The following is a 20,403-nucleotide window of genomic DNA, read 5'->3' as shown; positions in this document are numbered from 1 at the left end:
TGGACGACAGGGAGAACTAGTGCTAGGAATAATAATCACTTTCGTGCCTTGCCTTCGGTAGCTTCAGTTAGGGTCTTCCTCAGCTATTCCGAGACCTTTGTAAGATGGCTGTGGTGACAGCCAAGGGGCTGTCGGTTGGATATTGCTTTAAAATATTATTTCCCTTCGTCTGCTCACATTCCATATTTATCTTGTTGTCATTCTCCTCTAAGTGATTATTGGTGATTCATTGCCTTTTAATGACACTTTTACCTGCCTTCATTCATTTTACTCTCACAATGAGTCTTTAATGGGGAATAAGAAAGGAGACTGAGATGTAGGAACTTCATTCATTCACTTGTTCAACATTTAAACATTCCTATTATGTCACGCATTTACTGGGCTGAAAAATATGGTCTTTTTCTTTAGAAAGCTTATGGTAATAGGCAGAGACAAGTATATGAATAGATAATCCACCTATAGATGTGAAAAGTGCCATACAAAATTTAAGTTAGAGTGTTGGGGAGGCAGAGAAGGACAGTAGACCAAGGTTCAGTTACCTCCTATTGGCAGCAAGGTCTGAACAGAGATACCAGGTGGTCTGATTCCTTGTCTAATGCTTCTTTCATTAACAAAAATAAAGTTAACTTTTGATAAGTTAATCTGTAAAAATAATACAGTCTGCTTTCAAAAATATTTAAGGAGGCTTGCAAAAATGGACAGGTAATACAAATTATTTGTACATGGATTTTAATCGTTTCAAAGTGGATTCATGATACAATGCCTTCAAATAAACCTCAAAGGTGTTCTTCTTCTCTCCTTTTCTTACATTTTGCTCCCACTGGACTGAACACAAGGATGGCTAGGACTAACCAGTGATATTCAGATACTTGGGAAAGTTTGCTACCAATTCTTACCACCCTCACTCCCCACAACAGGGAACATGCAAACAGTGTGAGAGTCCCTATAGGCCAACAGACGTGTGTCCCACCGCCCCTCAGCTTTGTCTTGTCTTGATCTGCATATCCCCTTCCCTTGATTCCAAGATTCTCCATTTTTCAACAGTTGTCATCAAAGAGTCTTCACTGTTTATTTCTAATGTCTTTCCAGGGCAGGCTGGAGGGTGGACAGGGGAGGGGAGATGTGATGAAGAGCCATTCCTTATATCAAGTAGGACCCCAGGGACCATTTCATGTGTAAGTGTTTCGATAATCCATCGCTGGCTTCAGCTACTTGAAATTCTCCTTAAAAATTTAGTAGCAATCTAGTTTCCATTGCTTAGAATCTGGTGTCCAGGAAAGGAGCAGGAGGAGGAGGAGGAGAGAGAACAGGAGGAGGAGCAGGGAGAGGAAGGAGGAGGTGAGGACAAGGAGACAGGGAGCAGGACCAGCACACACTCTGAAAGAGTGGAAACCAGAGCAGAGATTCAGTGTTGTAAAATCTCATGACAATTTTGGATGAGAGTTGGACATGGTACTTAATCTGTTGGACTAAATTAAACCAAATGAGAACAAGCTGTTACTGAACTTTTAACTAAAATGTTCTATTTTTTGTTATCCTTTACCACTTTCCTTAGAAGATGAATGCATTAAAAACAGCTCCCCTTTCCTTAAAGGAGGTGACAGTTTATTTTCCAGTACAGTCTTCCATCCATCTTCATTTCCTCCTTGTCTCAGAGCTTTGAGAAAAGTCTTGCTGCCTCGAATAACCCGTTTCTTCTACTTGCCCTCAGTTTCCCGTTCCATTCATTTAGGCTTCAGCCACTTGAGTCATGAGAACCTAGCAGAGCTTTCTACCTATCGTATCAGACCAACTCCAGTTCCAATAATAAACAATGTGCTGGATTCACTCTTCACATTCATGGAAAATCATTTAGAAAATGGCGTCTGGAACACTCTGCTGGCACTTTAAGCTCCATTTCTGATGTGTTTCAACGAAAATCTATTTTCAAATTCTTTTTCTCTTCTCACACCTCCTTTTTCCCTTCCCCCTTAAAGTTGGAGACCCTGTCAGTTAAATTAATGCTTGATGTAATTTCCTGTAATAGAAGACATGGGCTCCAGCCCTTTCATGGAAAAACAGCTCATTGCCTTTGGATGTGGAGTTACACCCTTGAATTATGAGTCTTGATCATTGCTGAGCAGATCGCTTTGGAGCCAGAAATCAGGGTGGTAGCAGGAGAAAGAAGTTGGCAGCTGAAGAGGAGAGAGAATGTTTGCTGGGAGTGAGTATCAGAATGGTGTTTAAGAAAAGGAGAAATGCACTGAGGCCAAGGGAAGGACCAGTGTGCTATGTGGAGAGAACTGAGAAGCCAGAAGAGATTTGGACTGCTCTGGGCTAGACTTCAGCCTGCCATGCACCAGTTTCATTTCCAATGTTATCAATAAATGGAAAATCCCAGGGTTATAATGCTTTTAAAGAGATGATACAAAGCAGTCTTTAAGATGTCAGGTGGGCAAATGAGCTGACAAGGCAAAGGAATTCTATCTGTGGGATGGGTTAAAAGCCATCTGTATACATTTGTAGGTCTGCGCTTACACGTCTTTCTAAACTCATCTCTAATCTCTTAGGTCTGGAAATTAAGCCTACATGCCAGACTTCCCTGTATTGATTTACCTGTTTATCCTGATTTAGGTCAGGTCAGATCGCTGTGCAAATAGAATTTATCTGGTGGTGGATTATTATAGTTTATATTTCTTCCTGACTCAGCTAAATACACATCCAGAAACATTCATTCAACTTATTTCAAATATTCCAGGGACTTTGGGTTTAAGTGGATCTGATATTTGAATCAAAGGTCAAACTGGTGGGCTAGCTTTCTCTTGACATAATCTCAAACTCCATTTTTCTGCTCAAGGCAAGATACAGTCACATAGAGCGCCTGCTGAGTCCTTGTTACGCAAACAGCAGAGAGTAATAAATCAGATCACATAGTGAGGTATGTGTTTGGGCGACGGGGATAAGGCGGGCACAGCGAAGCCCTGGGATAGGAGAGAATCTTCGATCCACGTTATTTCATTTACATTCTTTTCTAGAGATTGTTTTATAAAGACAAAGGTGCTACCAAAAAAGGATAAGAAGATGGTTGTGGTACAACAAACTGACCTTATTTTTAAGGGAAGGAGAAATTTAAGTTTCTGAAGTACTAAAGAAGGGAGGAAAATAATGGATTTCTGTGCCACCAGCATCAGAGCTGGTCCTCAACATTTCAAGTATGGAGAAGCCCCATTCATGCCCACTCGTGGGCAGAACTTCTCAACCTCAGCACTGTGGACACCTTGGACTGGCTGCTTGTCTATCGTGGGGGCTGATTTATGCACCATAAGCTGCTTAACAGCACCCTTGACCTCTACCCACTGGTTCCGAGTAGCACCGCCCACCCTAGTTGTGACAACCAAAAATGTCTCTAGAATGTCCAGTTGCCAAATGTCCCCTGAAGAGCAAAGTCACCACTACTTGAGAACCAGTGCACCAGAACAATCACTAAACCTAGTCTAAAAATTAAATCATTAAATAAAAAATTAAATAATAAAGTAATGCCATTTGCAGCAATATGGATGGACCTGAAGATTGTCATTCTAAGTGAAGTGGGTCGGAAAGAGAAAGAAAAATGCCATATGACATCGTTTATTTGAGGAATCTAAAAAATGATAACAATAATAATAAGGACACAAATAAATAATTGTTATTTTGATTTCTTGAATATGTGTCAGCACATTTGACTGTCCTTTATGATTGGATTACCACGTTCTGTTGATCCTTAAAAAAAGAAAGTAAAAATTAAATAATTAGACTTTGATGGTAGCTCATGCAAAATGTAAGGACAGATGAAATGTAGTGGAAAAGGCACAGATTTTGAAGTCAGGCAAAGAAGGGTTCCAAGCTGAGATTATTTTATCGAAGTCACAGAGTTTATCACATGAGAGGCTCTGGAGATTGCAGAATGTGAAAGAATTGAGTAGGAGAGAAAAGGGAATGCAACATAATGTTCAGTATTTAAAACTCTTTAAAAAAAAGAGTTCCATTCTTGTGTTTCCAAAATGCTTGTGTGTGTGTGGTTTACCTGAGCTTCTAGAGTATAAAATCATTCATAGGATGACTCACTTAAGTTTCTTAGTTTATTTGGACTATGATTAATTATATATTGTGTACTGTGCACTGTGATAGGCCCTAGGGATCCATTGCTTAGAAAACAGATTTGGTCTTGCCTTCCTAATAATCCTAATAACTTACCTGGGCCATCGATGTTATTTAGCAAAAAACTGTAATTGAATAAATCTGGGAAGTGCATAAATTGGGTGTAGCATATATGGGTGTTGGGAAAGTCAACCTGCATGGGTTCTGAGTGTTCCAGCACATTCTTTATAACTTTGCCAAGAATACAAGGCCCTGACCCATCTTTACTAAGGTCATTTCTCAGGGTTCTGTCTGCAGCAAGCGACCTCCAGGGGTGAGGCAATGTGTCCCTCTAGGAAAAGGAGCAGTCTTGCTTATTGTTTGCTATAAAACAAGTTCCCAGTCTCCCATAAAGCAACTCATTGTGTGCACAGAATTCACCTGTGTGCTTCCGGGGGACCTGGGCAAGGGGGAACTGACACAAATGTGATGCTCATGCTGCTCGCTGCACCGTGATTAATACAGTCCTTTGTTTCTGACGTGAGAGTCTCTCGTCTTCTTCCAACAGCCAGTAAACATTAGTAGGCTAACATGAAGCGTTAGTAATACACTAACTTACGATCTTGTAAGGAGAGTAAAATCAAATCCCAGGTCCTGACTGTGGGATCCGGTACACAGGGGCTCTAAAACATCAGCAAGAAAAGGAGGTGCCCACGGTGAGTATGAAGAGAGATGCTCACGCTTCGTCTGTGCAACAAGACCAAGGAGTGCCCAGTCCCCAGTGAGGCATTAGGGCATGGCTCCAGGAGTTATCTCTTTTAGAAAAAAACAAAAATGAAAAGGAGAAATTCCTGGATGTACTTGCACATAAAGAAGGAATTTTACACTTCTGAGGCATAGTTTGAGGATGAAGTATTTATAGACTTCAAGAGATGTCAAGAATTCTCAGTTGACCAACATGGTTCAGCCTCAGAGCAAAGAACACATTAAAGATTTTACCGTCCCACTTAAGCCTCTGGTTTCAGATGGCTTCCAGTCAACCACCATGAGTTGAGGGAGAGAAACAGAGAGGATAAAGAAGTCAGGGTTAAGAACTAGATCCAGGAAAGAACTTTGAGTGAACATGGAAATGACTGGCAGCAGGTAGATTAGAAATCTAATACATTTTTGAGGCAATTTTATTGTCAAAGATACCATAAATCTAGCCTCAAAAGGCCGATGACTATTTGGTGAGTCTTGAAGCAAGCAGAAACTGTGCTGTAAAACCCACGCAGTCCCCGAGGAAGACGTATACATCAACACTCACTTCAGCTGTGTCAATGGAAAATAGGAGGACAAGAAAGAATTTCCCAGGGGCCAGAATCAAGAGGCATGGAAAACAATGGATAAGGGAGTTCTTTCCGGAAAACCGAATTGAGGTCTAAGCAAAGAATTTGCTAATAGCTAGGTGGTGAAATCCACCCATAGGTGTCCATAATCGCTGTGTACCAGTGACTTCTCTGTGCCTTCTAGCTTTAGTTTTCCTGCTCTTTGACTGCCTGTTGAGTGTGTATATTGGGGGAGTGAGGGCAACAAGCTACTTGTCTGCTTAGTTCATAGGTTCTCAGACCTTGAGGAGTCATAGCTAAACCTGACAGAGGACTGACTGTGTGCTTTCTGAAGGTCTTGATCTGTTATGGGGAAACAGTGATGGCCAGGGCTGTGGGGTGTTGCCTGAAGGACTGATTATGTTTTATTGTGGGAAGAAGAGTGAAATACATGCATGCTGATTGAAATGACAGAGACAACAATATGTTACCAAAACCCCACTCATTTTTTAATGTATGCTTTGAATTTTGACCTATAGGCTATGAAAGAAAATTATGTGTACCACTTCCAACCTATCTCATAGAACTCTTCCTCTCAGTGATCCAGTCTTATCGCACCCTGACTTGCCTGCAGATATATAGAATCCAACAGGGAACTCCAAGGCCCAGGGGATGGAGAAGCACCAAGGTGGAAGGAGCCTGGGTCCCTGATTTACCCCAGAAAGGGTCTTCCACCAACTAAGAACATTTGCATTGAATTCTTGTAGGTAGGAATGAATGTCTGTTGTGCTAAGCCACTGAGCTTTGGAGTTTTCTTTGTTACAGCAGCTAATATACTTAATAAACACAGAGGGGAAAAGTGCAGCAATTGTTAATACCAGGGAAAACAAAAAGTTGTCCAAGAGAGGAATTATAATCCTGGTATACTATGTAATTTAGCATGAATAATACTTGTATACTTGTACTAAAGTAAATACTGATTATTGATTTAACCAAAATTGGTGCTATAATTGCTTGGGGGGATGAGAGATAAAAGAGGAAGAGAGAGGAGATGGAGAGATGGAGAGAGAGACGTTTGGCAGGAGAAGAAATTACCAAAGAATTAAATACTCACCTTCCTAAATTGGAAATCTAAAATGGAAAATTCCAGACATCAGTGCTATTTAGAAATATGGAGACAAACATCAGAGCAAACTCATTTAAAAGTGGGGAGAAGAAATCAAGGGTGGAATCAGGGGCTGTATTTTTCACTATAAGCTTTGTAGGACTATTTGTTAAAATTGTGTATGTTGCGAACTTTGATAAAAATCAGAAGGATATAAAAGAAAAAAGCGGAACCTGAAAAAAAAAAATCACTGTAAAGTAAAAGCCATTGAAGTTGGAGAAAAGCTGTAGGCTGTGGTGTTCTAGAAATCAAGAAGAGAGCTTATTTTGAGAAGAGGATGTTAACAGAGCACGAAACGCTATTGAGACGTTAATCAAGAAAAAGACTGAAAAGTGCCCATTGGATTTAGTGTTAGTGATGAGCTCAGTGAGAGAAGCTGCAGCGTAGCAGAGGTGGAGTAAGAGGGAGGGGGAAAAATGGATGAGTATCTTTGAAACTGCTTTAGAAAAAGTTAAGCTCTGTGTATATAATATGATTTAGCATATTCATTTCCTAAGACCCATGATCCATTTCTGCGTATAAACCTCATACTGATGTGTAAAAAGGGAAAAGAAAATAAATGAACTTACTTCTGAAACACAGAATTAAGGCATTTTCTACAGTCCTTAACCAAAACCAAAACCTGAGGCCAAAACTGCCTGGAAATCTGGGTTTGAATGGTCACCCAGTTCTGGTATGAACCGTCACTAGATGTTCCTATTTAGCAATTATGTTTATTCAATTTAATGGAAGGCAAGACAGAGTAACTTGGAATGAACCACTCTTAACAAAGAAAATATGATTAGATACCAAAACACATCATCCATCTTCACAGTTATTAGGCCTTACGAGTATTAGCTCTGATTGCTTTTCTTATTAAAAAAGATTTCCAAATCACTTTCTAAATTTTACACATACATCAGGAGAAGAGAAACTCAAAGAAATCCCTGCTTGACATGGAAAGAAAGAAAATTAAAAATCCAAAGTTAAGAAGAGGGTTTATATATTTTCATAAAGAAAAAAATGTAGACTATAAGTACTCTTACTATTGTTATAAAATATGATGTATTTCTGATTGTTTTTTAAAATAGAATTCAGGGCTTTTCATATATTACTTCTTATTCTCAAGAATGAAAGAGTACAAAGAATTTTTTTTTAAAACAAAGAAAAACTCATGCTTCAGTTAAGTGAGACTGAAGGTAATCTCCCTGGTTTAAAAGGTGTAATATTAAGAAGAGAGAGCCTTATCGAAACAGATTTGCAGAAGTAAGATAAGCTATTTTGGAAACATAACGAGGATGAATCTCTGTCTCTCCAGGTGGCCTGTTCCCTTAAGATAAATGCGCTTGCTTTGGGTAACTTGCCATTTCTTAAGGTACCCTGAGAATCACTTTCTCTTATTTACCTTCAGGGAAAGTCCTACATAAGCTCTGCCCCTGGGATAACATCCTCATAAATTCTAGTGCAGTCTGAATGAGCACTCACTATGTATCAGGAACATACAAGGCACTTTGCATTTATACTTCCACTGAATTCCACTGAATTACCCCAAGTACCTAATGAGATACCACTGTGCTTATCTTTCAGTTAAGGAGTGCAAGGCTAAAGAGTTTGCATGACTTTGTACAAATCAGAGTGTTTGTAAATGAACTAGGATTCAAATCAGATCTGGAGGCTCTGAAGCCCTGGGCACCAGAGCATCCTCAGCGTCTCCTGGGGGGGGGAGCCTCTCCCTCACTCCTGTGTTGTCCAGCTCATTGTGTCTACAGTCACCATTTAGGAACGCAGCAACCACCAGAACCTTGCTTCATCTCTTTCCCTCATCTTTAATCAAACACTCATCTCTATGTCTTGAAACTCTCCTGTGGAAAGTTTAACATTAGTTTACATTCTCCCTTGATCTCTGATGGATTCTTCTTGAGCTGATGTGTTGTAAGCCAACTGCCTTTGATTTTCCCATGACTTTAAGATTTGCCTCCACCACTAGATCAACCTCCTAGTATGTAAGCAAGTATGATTGATATTAATATTAATAGTTAATATTTATCTTATGTAAAATCACACGCCCCCACGTGGTAGGTACTATTATTATACCAATTATTTCATATTTTCATAATAATTATATCCTAATATTTTATATTCATTTATTCCACAAGTCAACAAATATTTATGGAGCGCCTACAGTTCTAGGCATTGGGGTGCAGCAGTGAATGAACCAGATAAAGTTCCTGCTCTCACAGAGATAACAATCTAGTAAAGGAACAGAGAGAGTGAATAAATAAACACGTACATATCAGATGGAGTGCTAGGAAGTACGAGGAGAGATGCGGAGTGCGGGGGCAAGGGCTGATGTTTTATCTGGGAGAGTTGGGGGAGTCTCTCTAATAGGGTGACATCTGAGCAGAATTTTGAAGGAAGGGAGAGAGTTAGCCTGATATAAATCTAAAGAAAGGAAGTTCAAGGAGAGTGAATCGCTTCCTTAGCTTGTGCTAGGAATTGCAACATGGTCAGTGTGTCTGGAGTAGAGTGAGTCATGGGAAGAATGATAGGATTGGGGTTAAAGAAACAGTAGGATCATCTGGTAGGGTCTGGTAGGTCATGGCAAGGACTTTAGAGTTTACTCTGAGATGGAAAATCATTGAAAGTGTTTGAGCAGAGGTATGACATGTTATGACTTTGGCTTAAGAATATTCTAGATATTCTGAGGAGAAGGGACTGTAAAAGGACTAAGGTGGGAAAAGAGAGACCATCTTGGAAGTTATTGTAAGAGTCCAAGTGAGAAAGGATGATGGACTCGGGTGATAGAGGTGGTGGGAAGTGATCACTTGGGTGATATAATTCTAAGGCTGAGCCAACAGGATTTTGCTGACATCCTGGATGTGGGATATGAGAGAAATAGAAAAGTCAAGGCTAACTCCAAGCTGCTTTTATTAGAAGGAAGTTTCCTTCTATTGAGTTGTGGAAAAGAGTGGAAAGACCAGCTTTATGGGGGTGGAAATAGAGTTTGGTTTTGGACATGTTAACTCTGACATGAAAGTGGAGCTGTTGGCTGGACAGCTCGATATGCAAATCTGGAACTGAGACATAGAGAAGGAACTCACCCAAAGTCACACAGTTAGTTATTAATGGAAAGGTGGTGGTGGTGACATTTTAACCTAGGGCTCCTGTCTGGCTCTTAAATAATAAACCACATCCTGAAGCAGAATCCCACACCTTCCTTTCTGAAATGTTTCTATGTTGATGGGTACATCTCTTACGGGCCAGCCTGTATATCTAACCTATAAACTTCGTATAAATCTAACACCATTCCTGCAGCCCACTTGGTCTCAGTGTTCTCCTTTCTCATTGTAGGATGACTGTTGAAGTCAGTTTACCTTCTAAAAGTGAGTGTGATGACCCCATAATGGCTACATGCTGGCATGCTGGAAAGGGAAATTGTTACAGAAAATTTAAAATGTCTCCTTCCCTTAGTCTTGGACTCTGCTCCATTGAGCATATTTGCACTGAGTAGAATGAAGAAACCGAAACAACAGTGGGATCCCACTGCACTCCTTTTGGAATGGACCGTGTCCAAAGCAGCAACCCCGGCAAATGCGGATGAGCAAGCAGAGCCACAGAACTCCTTCTTCTCTGCTGCTGGGCGTACAGAAACGGCATGGCTGCTTTGGAAGACAGTTTGGTGGTTTCTTACTAAATTAAACATATTCTTACCGTACAATCTAGCAGTCATACTCCTTGGTGTTTACCCAAAGAAGCTGAAAACTTATGCCCCCACCAAAACCTGCACAGGTATGTTTACAGCAGCTTTCTTTAGAATCGCCAAAAACATGGAAACAGCAAGATAAGCATCAGTAAATGAATGGGTAAATAAACTGTGGTACATTTGGCCGATAGAATATTACTCAGTGCTGAAAAGAATGAAGGCACAGAAAAATTTCTCAGGAAGCCACTGACTGACATCGACGCTTTCCCTCCAGACTATCTTAAAATTTTGCGTATTTTAGACAAATTTACAGTTACCAAAGGGGAAAAGAGGAGGGAAGGATAACTTAGGAGTTGGGGATTAGCAGATACAACCTACTAGATACAAAGTAGATAAACAACAGGGTCCTACTCTATAGCACAGTGAACTATATTCAATAGCTTGTAATAACCTACAATGAAAAAGAATATATATGTATAACTGAATCACTATGCTGTACACTAGAAACAAACACAACATTGTACATCAACCATGTTTCAATAAAGAACATTAAAAAAATCTGTGTATTTTTATTTCATTAGGCCTGTTTCATTTGGGCTAAAAGTAAGTGGTACAGAAGACAATAGTATTCATAAGAAACAGTAGGAACAGTGAAGCATCTCGTATGGGGAAACATTCTGAATGGTTGCTTTTATATCACATATTCATTGTAATAAAAAATACTGTGAATAGTGCTGTTGCATGTGTATGACTGTTCATACAGAAGATATTTAATACATGAATGACTGTTTCTTATAAATTCCTATACTAGCGATTGAAACTCAATTTGCCTGGAGCTATTTCGCCACAGGCTAGAACAGCAGAGGTGACAGGCACTTTAGAGGTCTGCCAGCAGAGCCCTCCTAATGTAGGTGAGATCACTGAGGACAGCAGGGCTGGCAGGATCGCTCGGACTCCCTCAGCCGAGCCTGCTCTGCGGTGGGGGTTACACTGTCTTTTGACTAGAATTCCCTTAATTTTCTGTCTGTCCTTCTACCAGGCTTAGCGGCAGTTCTGAATGGCATCACCACTTCCGTGCTCCCAAAATCTTGCCCCTCCTACAAGCTGTGGCCCAGTTCACAGCTGCTCCGAAATGGGAAGTCATACTGAGAAACACCACCTCTGAGTCGCTCAGTACGTTTTCTCTGACCCACTCGCGGGGACACCTCCCTCGAGTTTCGGACCGCCCGCTCTCCCCACCCGCTCAGTTCATTATGTCATGAGGATTCAGAGGCTAAACTTTGTTTCAGTCCATCAAGAGTTTATGTTCTATGAGAGAATTTGAGATCGACTTCTTCCCTACTACACTTCATGTGAAAAAGTGCCAGTGGAAATAAAAGAGCTCATACATCTAAATGATTTAAATTAAGTAAAATAAAATTTTTCCACTCTTTTGAATTAGGCCATTAAGACTACAGCTTAGTCTAAGTACAGTATTAATGAGCAATATCACAAGGAGAGTATTAATTTTGCATTTCCTGACATAAAAATTTAAAACAGGCAATTTTAGCTTTGCTTAAGGTGCTATTTTATATTCCCTTGACTTTTATTTGGGGACACCAGAAATTAAGGTAAAAAAAATAGGACAGGTTTGAAATTGGATGCACTGAGTCCGTATTGAGAGATATGCTACTCTCTCCCCTGGTGGGATATTGGAGGCTAGCGCCAGAGCCAGGAACACGTGGCATTTTACACCATCAAAGCATCAGTGAAGAAGGTACCAATAAAACAGATCTTTCAGATCTGTTGGTTTAATATGGTCAACATTTCTAAGTTTAATGAAGAGTGATTTAACAAAGATAGGCAAGGCTACAAAGATTGTGTGACATCCTCAAAGCAGCTGGGACCCCTAGTGGTTGTGGGGATAGCCTACTGATGACCCAGTGATAATGGGGTCCCAAAGTTGGTACAGTCAGGCGTCCCTGCAGCTCTTCTGATCTTAGTAAGTCATGTGTAAGGCTCAGGATTCAGGCTCTACAGAGCTCTGGAGAATCCTTGAGTCTGTGGAAGGACAGTCCTCACCCTTTCGGGTCCTCACCCGGTACAGGTGCTTTGGGAAGTCTCATGGTTTTCCTTTGGCTTTAGACACCACTAATCACATCAAATCAGATGTGTAGGATTACACTCCAGAGGTCTTTCCAGCCACCAGAGGACCCCCGGTCCAACGATTGCTATCTTGGAACAACAGCGGTGTCCTTTAATCAGGCAAACCAATTAGCCACACACAAATTAGGAAGTCGATGTACCTAAAGCAATTTGTCTGCAAAAAATTTAAAACCTCCCATATGAATTTGCAATCAAGGAAAAGCTTCTTCCTCTTTCATTTTTTTTTAAACTGAAAGTTGGACACAGGACAGAATAAGGCAAACATTTTCAACTTTGAGTAATGCCTCAGAGATTCTAAACTATCAGCTAACAGTTTGTTGGAGTAAGTTGTGAATGAGAGAAGCACACAGAGGGTGAGGCTGGCAGTTTAATTGCATCATGTTCCCTAACAAGAGGTGGCAAATATTGTAGCTGATAAAAAAACAGAGGATGTCTTATTTCCATTGTTACCTAGTCTTGCAATGAAAGAGTACTTGTCATAGCCTGCAGCACTGTCAGTCCCAAAGGAGCAAAGTTAACCCTCATTTTCCTGATCTCTGCAGCACTCAGCTTCTCTGAGAGCAAAAGAAATACAACTAGAAGCCTGCGTGGCAAAGCCCTGATGCTTATTTTCCCATTTAGTCTGTGCATTGTTCTTTACTAGGCACAAATCACCTTGGCCTTAAAGATACCTAAGGATTCTCCCACATCTGTCTCTTCATCAAAAAGGAAATTCTACTGCCTGTCTTACAGGGTTCCCCTACTTGGTTTATATAATTTTAGAAGTGGAACGGTTCTTAGGGTCAAGTCTGAAATATTTTATAAATGAAGATTCTGTGGCCCAGGAGGTAAAGTTTGAGATGTTTGAGATTACACAACCAGCTATTAGCAGACCAGCGTTAGGTTTCGGAGCACCTCTCCCAGCCTGTGCTCCATCATACTACCGTGAGCCAATTGGAGATGAAAATTCCAGGACCTGTATTTACAGACCTCTCTTTGAAGCGTAAGGAAGGACTTTGCAAGGTCCCATGCAGGATGGCATCATGGCCTTAGGGAGCTTTTTGAACAGCTGAGAGAGAAGTGATTTCCTCACTTGGGCAAATCCAGGTGTAGCTTGAATGTGTGCTTCAGCAGGGGAGGGGACCATGTTCGGGGAGAAGCTTCTGGCATGGAAGAGAGGGAAGGAGAGTGTGCAGCTCTGAGAACTCTGCAAACCCACGTCAACCTGGGCTAGAAGTGTGAGTCTGGGAGTAGCCGCCATCTTTTCACAGGATCGAACCATAGATGGTGTCCAGGAACTGGCTATTCCCGAAGCTGCTCTGAGGCAAGCCTGTGGTTTGTGTGAAATAACTAAATACCGAATACCCCAAATTAGAGAAAAAGAAATACACCCTTATACTGGTAATTACATTGTAATTTATCAACTTGGCTAAGGCTCAGAACAACATTTCTCACAATCTCCTTGCCTATGTATAAGTTAGAGTTGATTCAAAGAGGACCTTAGGGGATATTTGGAAAGCAGAAATGAAACCAGAATCTCATACTCTTGGAAGGTCATTGTGGCCAAATACTGTGACCATCAAACAAAAGGTGCCCAGTTGGCCCCAGCTTCTCCTTTTTCTCAGCTCTGCATCCAGTTTGTCATCTGACTCCTGCCAATACTGACCAATAGGTGCCCCAGGTTTTAGCTACCCTGAGGCCATACCCTCCTAAAGGCGGCAGTTTTCTTGGCTCTGCCCATGAGGCCTCCCTCCCATCGAGGTCCCATCCTGGTGGTCAGATATGCTTCCGTCTCCTCCTCCTCCTCTGTTTTCCCCCTCTGGTGCTGATGTTGATCACAGGGGAGGCTGTGACTATATGGGGAGAGAGGGTGCATAGGAACTTTCTGTACTTTCCATTCAATTTTGCTGTGAGCCCAAAACTGCTCTAAAAAATAAAGCCTACAATGAAAAAGAATATGAAAAGGAATATATATATGTGTAACTGAATCACTATGCTTTGCACCAGAAATTAACACAACATTGTAAACCGACTATATGTCAATTAAAAAAAAAACCCAAAATAAAGTCTATATATAAAAATAAGAAAAGCTGTTCTTTATATTTTAAAGTTATAAAATATAATAAAGAAGGAAATAGAAGCTAAACAGAAATAATCAGTGTTGCTATCCATCAAGTCTCTTTTCTGTCCTCCCACCCCCCTACCATGCACTTTTGTTAGTGGGTCTTTTTTTTTTTTTAATTTTTACAAATTGGGGTCAGACTGTAGATTCTCTTTTGCATCCTTCCTTTTTCATTTAATACTATGACAATGTTAATATCCTTAAACATACTTTAAAACAGTGCTTGATCATATGACATGGTATAATTCACTTAAGCAATTCCCTGCTGTTGGACATGTAGCCTGTTTCCTTTTATCCTTTTGCTAGTATAAATAATGTTATAATAAACATCCCTTTCCATAAATATATGGGTCTTTTTTGTCATATCCTTGGGATAAATCCTGGGAAATGGAATTTCTGAGAAAAGACATGACATTTTAAAGACTCCTTCGTATGTTGCCTTCTGCAAAACTTGTTTCCAGCAATACTTTCATCAGCAGTGTGTATAAGAGCTTGTTTTTAAGCCAGTGTACATTCAAAATTGTTAGTGGAATACATTTATCTTGACTTTCTCATAGTGGTATAAAACACTGGAAAAATAAAGCAAAATGATATCTTCCAAACTCTAATCTATAAGAAAGAAGAGTCTGGCATATACTAATAATGGTCATTATTATTGTAACAATACTGTCTTAAGGGTCCTAAGTAGAAGGTGTCACAGTAGGAAGCTTGGCTATAATAGCAGAGAGTGGAGTTGAGGAGGGTGAGAAGGCAGGGGCATTACTGACCAGTGGTCAGAAAAATCCAGAGTATCACAAGCATTCCTGAGTTTGCATTTCAGACAGCAGGGGTAGCGTGCTAAGGAATCCTTGTGTGTGTTTATCCTGGAAAAGGGAAGGTGAGAAGATAGAGCTGGGATGTGATATAGTCCTTGGGTATCCAAAGGGCTTTTACATGGTTTTGAGATTGGTAGTCACTCTGGCCAGGTTGCAGATCTAGGACCTGCAGAGAAAGTACATGGAGATGGGTTGATTCAAACCCAGGAGAGCCCTTTCTAACAAGTAAAGCCATTCCTGAATGGAATGGACTTCCTGTGTCACTCAGAGGTCCTCATTAAAGGAGGCTTGATGCAGAGGACAGATGACTAAGGGGGGCTCTGGTTGGCACGGAGATTGGATTGGTTGACCAACTGGGTCTATGGGTTATCTTAGCCAAAAAAAAAAATGGGCCACTAGGAAGAAAAGTACATTTTTTTTTCCCTAGGAAAATGAACTTGGTCTCAGAGCATGAAAAGTTGGATTATCTGTACATATATGAGAAATCCTGAGACTAGTAATACGAACTGCCAATGGACATCATGACAACAACTAGCATTTATTTTATGCCTATTGCTTTCGAGGCACTGTTTTAAATTCACTGTGAGCATTGGCTCGTTTTATTCTCATAACAGCCCTGGGTGGGGGGGTATGGTAAATAGCAGCAAGAATAATACCCCGTCTCCCAAAGCTGCCCAGGTCCTAATCCCCAGAACCTGAGGACATGTGAACCTTCATGGCACAAGGGGCTTTGCAGCTGTGGTTAAATTAAAGATCTTACACGGGGAGATGAACCTGGGTTATCTGGATGGGCCCACATAATCACAAGCAATCTATGAAGGAAAGAGGGAGGCAGGAGGGTCAGAGTCAGGTTAGAAGACATGGCCACAAAAGCAGAGGTCAGAGGGACATGTTTCTCGGTTTGAAGATGGAAGGAGACCATGAACCAAGGCATCAGGAAGCTTCTAGAACTGAAAAGAAGGAAATGGATTTTCCCCTCAAGGCTCCAGAAGAAAAGCAGCCCTGCAGACACTTTGACTGTAGTCCAGTCAGACCTTTTTCTGACTTCTGATCTTGAGAACCAGAGGATAAGAAAGAAATCAGTGTTGTTTTAAGACACTAAGTTTGTTGTCATTTTTTTCAAACAGCAACAATAGAAATCTAATATAGGTGGTTACTATCACCTTCCCCAGTTTTCAGATGAAGAAATTAAGGCCCAGCTAAGTAAAGAAACTTTCCCAGGACCTTAAAACTGGTGAGCTGCAGCAAACTGTCCAGCTCTCAGAGTCTGTGCATCAAGATAATAATATTTCCATTTATGTCTTCCTTACGCTGAGCATTCTCAGGGCCTCAGGAACAAAGTCCTCATGAGATCTCTTGAATTCATTTTATAGTTGGACAAAGAACATAAATATAAGATTTTTTATGGATCAGACCCAGATTAATCAAGTCCAGCATTCTCTCTCTCTGTGGAATATACCACAAATCACCATAGATCCTCTTAATCCATTTATGGATTTCATATTCCTGAATTTAAAAAGAAAAAACTTTACTCTTGCTATGTAAAATAGAACGCTCTTTTGTTATACCTAAATGTGCCCCTTGCAAAGTCAGTATATCTCCTAGTACCTTGGAATTTAATGAACTAATCAGTGTTCAGCTTATCCACAATCATATTTATAGAGTGAAGGGTCTAGTATTTAAGTTTTTCTTCATATAGTGTCCTCCCAGGGCCGAATCAGTGTGACTGTCCTACTGTGAGCTATTTCTAGCTGTTTTTCAAAGACTTGGGGGAAAGAGTAAAACCAAGTGAAGTGATGGTCTCTTTAAGTTATGCTGGAAGTCACCAGCAAAGCCAAGAACAAAGGCCAAAGCTTCTGATTCTCGGTAGATTTCCAACTCCCAGTCACAAATGCTGTATTATAAAAACGTTCTTTTGGTTTACTTGTTTGGCAATAGGCTACTAGAGGAATCCAAGTCAAAAATCCAAATGCCAATAACCTCACTATTCAGTGGCTGAGCAACAACTTCTGCAATGAATGGAAATTCATTTTGGGGATACGGTGGTGGAGTACCAAAGCGTGACGAGGAGCAGAATGTTTCTGCTGGTGGGGAAAGCCAGTGTAATCACTTGACCAGCCAGGAGAATTTAAGAGAAGAGTGAAGACACTAAATAATTGCTTCCCTATTGTGCAGGGTAGTGTCTTAGGCATGCAGTAACTGAGAGTCCCCAGTCTTACGTGAGGAAATATACTTTCCATTTCCCTCAGTGTCTTGGCAACTGCTTCTTCTCCCTGCTGGCTAGGGAAGTGGGATATCCCACAAATGAAGTGTTGAGTGAAGATGAGAAAGAACAGTATTATTGCTGACAGTGACATTTAAAGAATCAATACGTTTCATAAGTATTTACTGAGTGCCCACTATGGGCCAGTTACCAAGTTCGGTTCTGAGGAAGCAGAGTGATTAAATCACAGATTGTGTCTACGCTCTTCAGTGGTTCACGCAGCTTAATGACTCAGGGCGTTGGTTGACCAGTGTTCAGGGGATGTCACCAGGTACCAGCTTCTCTCTTTTATCTCGCAGCTCTGCCTTCTAATATGTTGACTTTACTTTTGAGGAAGGATCTTGTACAAGACAGCTGCCACTGACCCCACGTGTATCTCACTGGCTACCATTGGGCCGTATATCCATTCCTGGGGAATGCAATGCTCTGATTTGTTTAGTTTTACTCCCATCCAAACAACATGGGCTTTGCAGGCGGAAGTGGTTCTTCAACAGAAACTGGAATACCGTGTCCATCAGGTGGATGGATATTGAACACAAGATTTCTATCCTTCTCTCCTTGATGAGCGTACTTTCTAGTGGTGATACTTGTCATTTCCACTGCCTTCCTACTAGGAAGGTGTAAAGCACACAGGAGAGCAAGAGGAAAGAAGGATTACAGTGACAACAGCCACTTAGAGATCCGTTAGTGGGCTGCCCTCTGCTGACTGGAGACTCCCCCAAGTGGACGCACAACAAAGAGCGCGGCGATATTATAATTGAAGCATCCCACCAAAACAGCACTGTGTACACTAAGTCCTCATTGTCTGCTCCCTATTTGTACGATATCTCTTTGCCTGTTCTCAATTCTTTAAAAAAAAAAAATTAACTTTTCCTAACTTCCCCCACACCCCTTCCTCTCCCTCCCCTCCGGCTTCTACTCAGACTGCTTGCCGAAATTTTGTAGAGCAGAATTTAACAAATTAGAGTGCATTGTTTGTTCTCCTGTTTTAACCGTAAGAACATTTTGTGGGAGACAAGCTGTACAAAAGATCTGATGTGCCTCAGAGCTGTAATATATTATCAGGTTTGAAATGCTAATAAGAGTTTATGGAAAGAATAGTTAGTTAAAAGAAATAGTGAGCTTAAATTGGAAAAAAAAAAAGCAAATTTTGAAGAAATGTGAAAGGTGCTCCCTCATCCCCCAAATGGTTACAATTTTAATAATGCTGGGACAGTCCATTACGGAGAAAGAAAGAAAGAAATATTTAAGATTTAACTGGGCGGCTAGAGTCAGCATTACTTCCTCTAATCAAAAGCCCCAGAGGGCTGTTAGACTAACCTTGGAGAAAAGTGTCAATGGCCTGAAAAACAATACGAAGCCCAAATGTGTGAAACGCATACACTGCTCACCTCAATGAGGTGTTCGCTTCAAAGTGGAGAAGGAGACTGGAAACATTATTAAACATGTCAGGATATAGATTGGAACTCATTTTAAGGTTAACACAAACTTTTTTTGAGCGCCTTACTGTCGCTGGGCGCTTTATAGGTTTTGGCAGAGAGTTTCAACGTGTGGCTCATTAGAAGGAACGAGATGTGGGGATTTACTGGGTAATACTTGAGAGAAGGCTCTCCCGGGGAAACTTCGTGCTTTGCCCAGAAAGACAGCGCTTTGATAAGAATAAAAATATTAACTGGCTCCAGCACCTTCCTTCATGACAATAATATTACCTTGATTTAAATTGTGCTCTTTCCTTTCTAGGAGCTCAAACTGAGTTTTATGTGGAACATTATTTCTGTTTATCATCACAAATTCCCTTTGAGGAAAGTAAGGGGTAGGTATTACTGTTTCTCTTTTAAAGTTGGGGAAACAGAAGCTCAGAGAATGACTTAAATAAATACCACTGCTTTCACAGGCAAGTGATAGCTTAATGCAAATCCAAATATCCTCATCAATCGAAAAAAATTAAACCAGCCCCCCAAGCTGCGATCATTCCTGAGAGACTGCCCTCTGTGTTTATAGGGGAACTCAGAGGCATCGCCTGCTTTAGAGGCCAGCCGGGAGGAATCTGCGCTGTTATCTTCCACAGTTCAGTGTTCCAACTGCTCGTTTATGATTTTGGTCTGATTTGCAGGTGGATGGCTGCTTTTTGCCCCAGCCCAGTTTGAGCACTAACTTAGAACTCCAAATTTTTAGCTCCCTGATTTTTTGTTTCCTACAGGAACAAGGGGACACTGAGAAGCCACTTGAGAAGAGCCAAGAGTTAACTCCTATTTGCTACCATCTTCTTCTCTCAACCCTCCCTGAGCCTCTATGCCCTGCTCTGTGATGCTCCTACGGAAAATTTACCCGCCTAAAGTGGGGATCAAGTTGAAAAGCATTGTCCTGGAACTCCGCCCACCTCTGATGTAGCCTGCCCCTCTTTTATAGCCTTAGCAAAGTCACCTGTGGACCAGCTCAATGTCTGCCAATCACAAAGCAGCTGACTTCTATTAGGTCTTGAGCCACAACCAAGAGAGACTGTAAATCAGTGGTTCTCAACCTTGGCTGCTCTTGGGAATTGACTCGGGGAGCTTTCAAAACATATCAAGGTCTGAGCCCTCCTCTCCAACAACTGTAATTTAATTGGTCTAGGGGAAGACCTAGGTCTCAGTAGTTTTGTTTTTTTTTTCCCCTATTTTTAATTTTTTACCAAATTTTTAAAGAGCAGTTTTAGGTTCACGGCAAAATTGAGAGGAAGTTACAAAGATTTCCGTGTACTCCCCTACCCTACACATATATAGCCTCCCCTTTATCAGCATCCCACATCAGAATGGTACATTTTTTCCCAATCGATGAACCTACGTTGACA

This window comes from Camelus dromedarius, chromosome 4, assembly GCF_036321535.1.
Source record: "Camelus dromedarius isolate mCamDro1 chromosome 4, mCamDro1.pat, whole genome shotgun sequence".
In the NCBI taxonomy this organism is placed as follows: Eukaryota; Metazoa; Chordata; class Mammalia; order Artiodactyla; family Camelidae; genus Camelus; species Camelus dromedarius.
Note: the sequence above shows the minus strand (reverse complement) of the source record.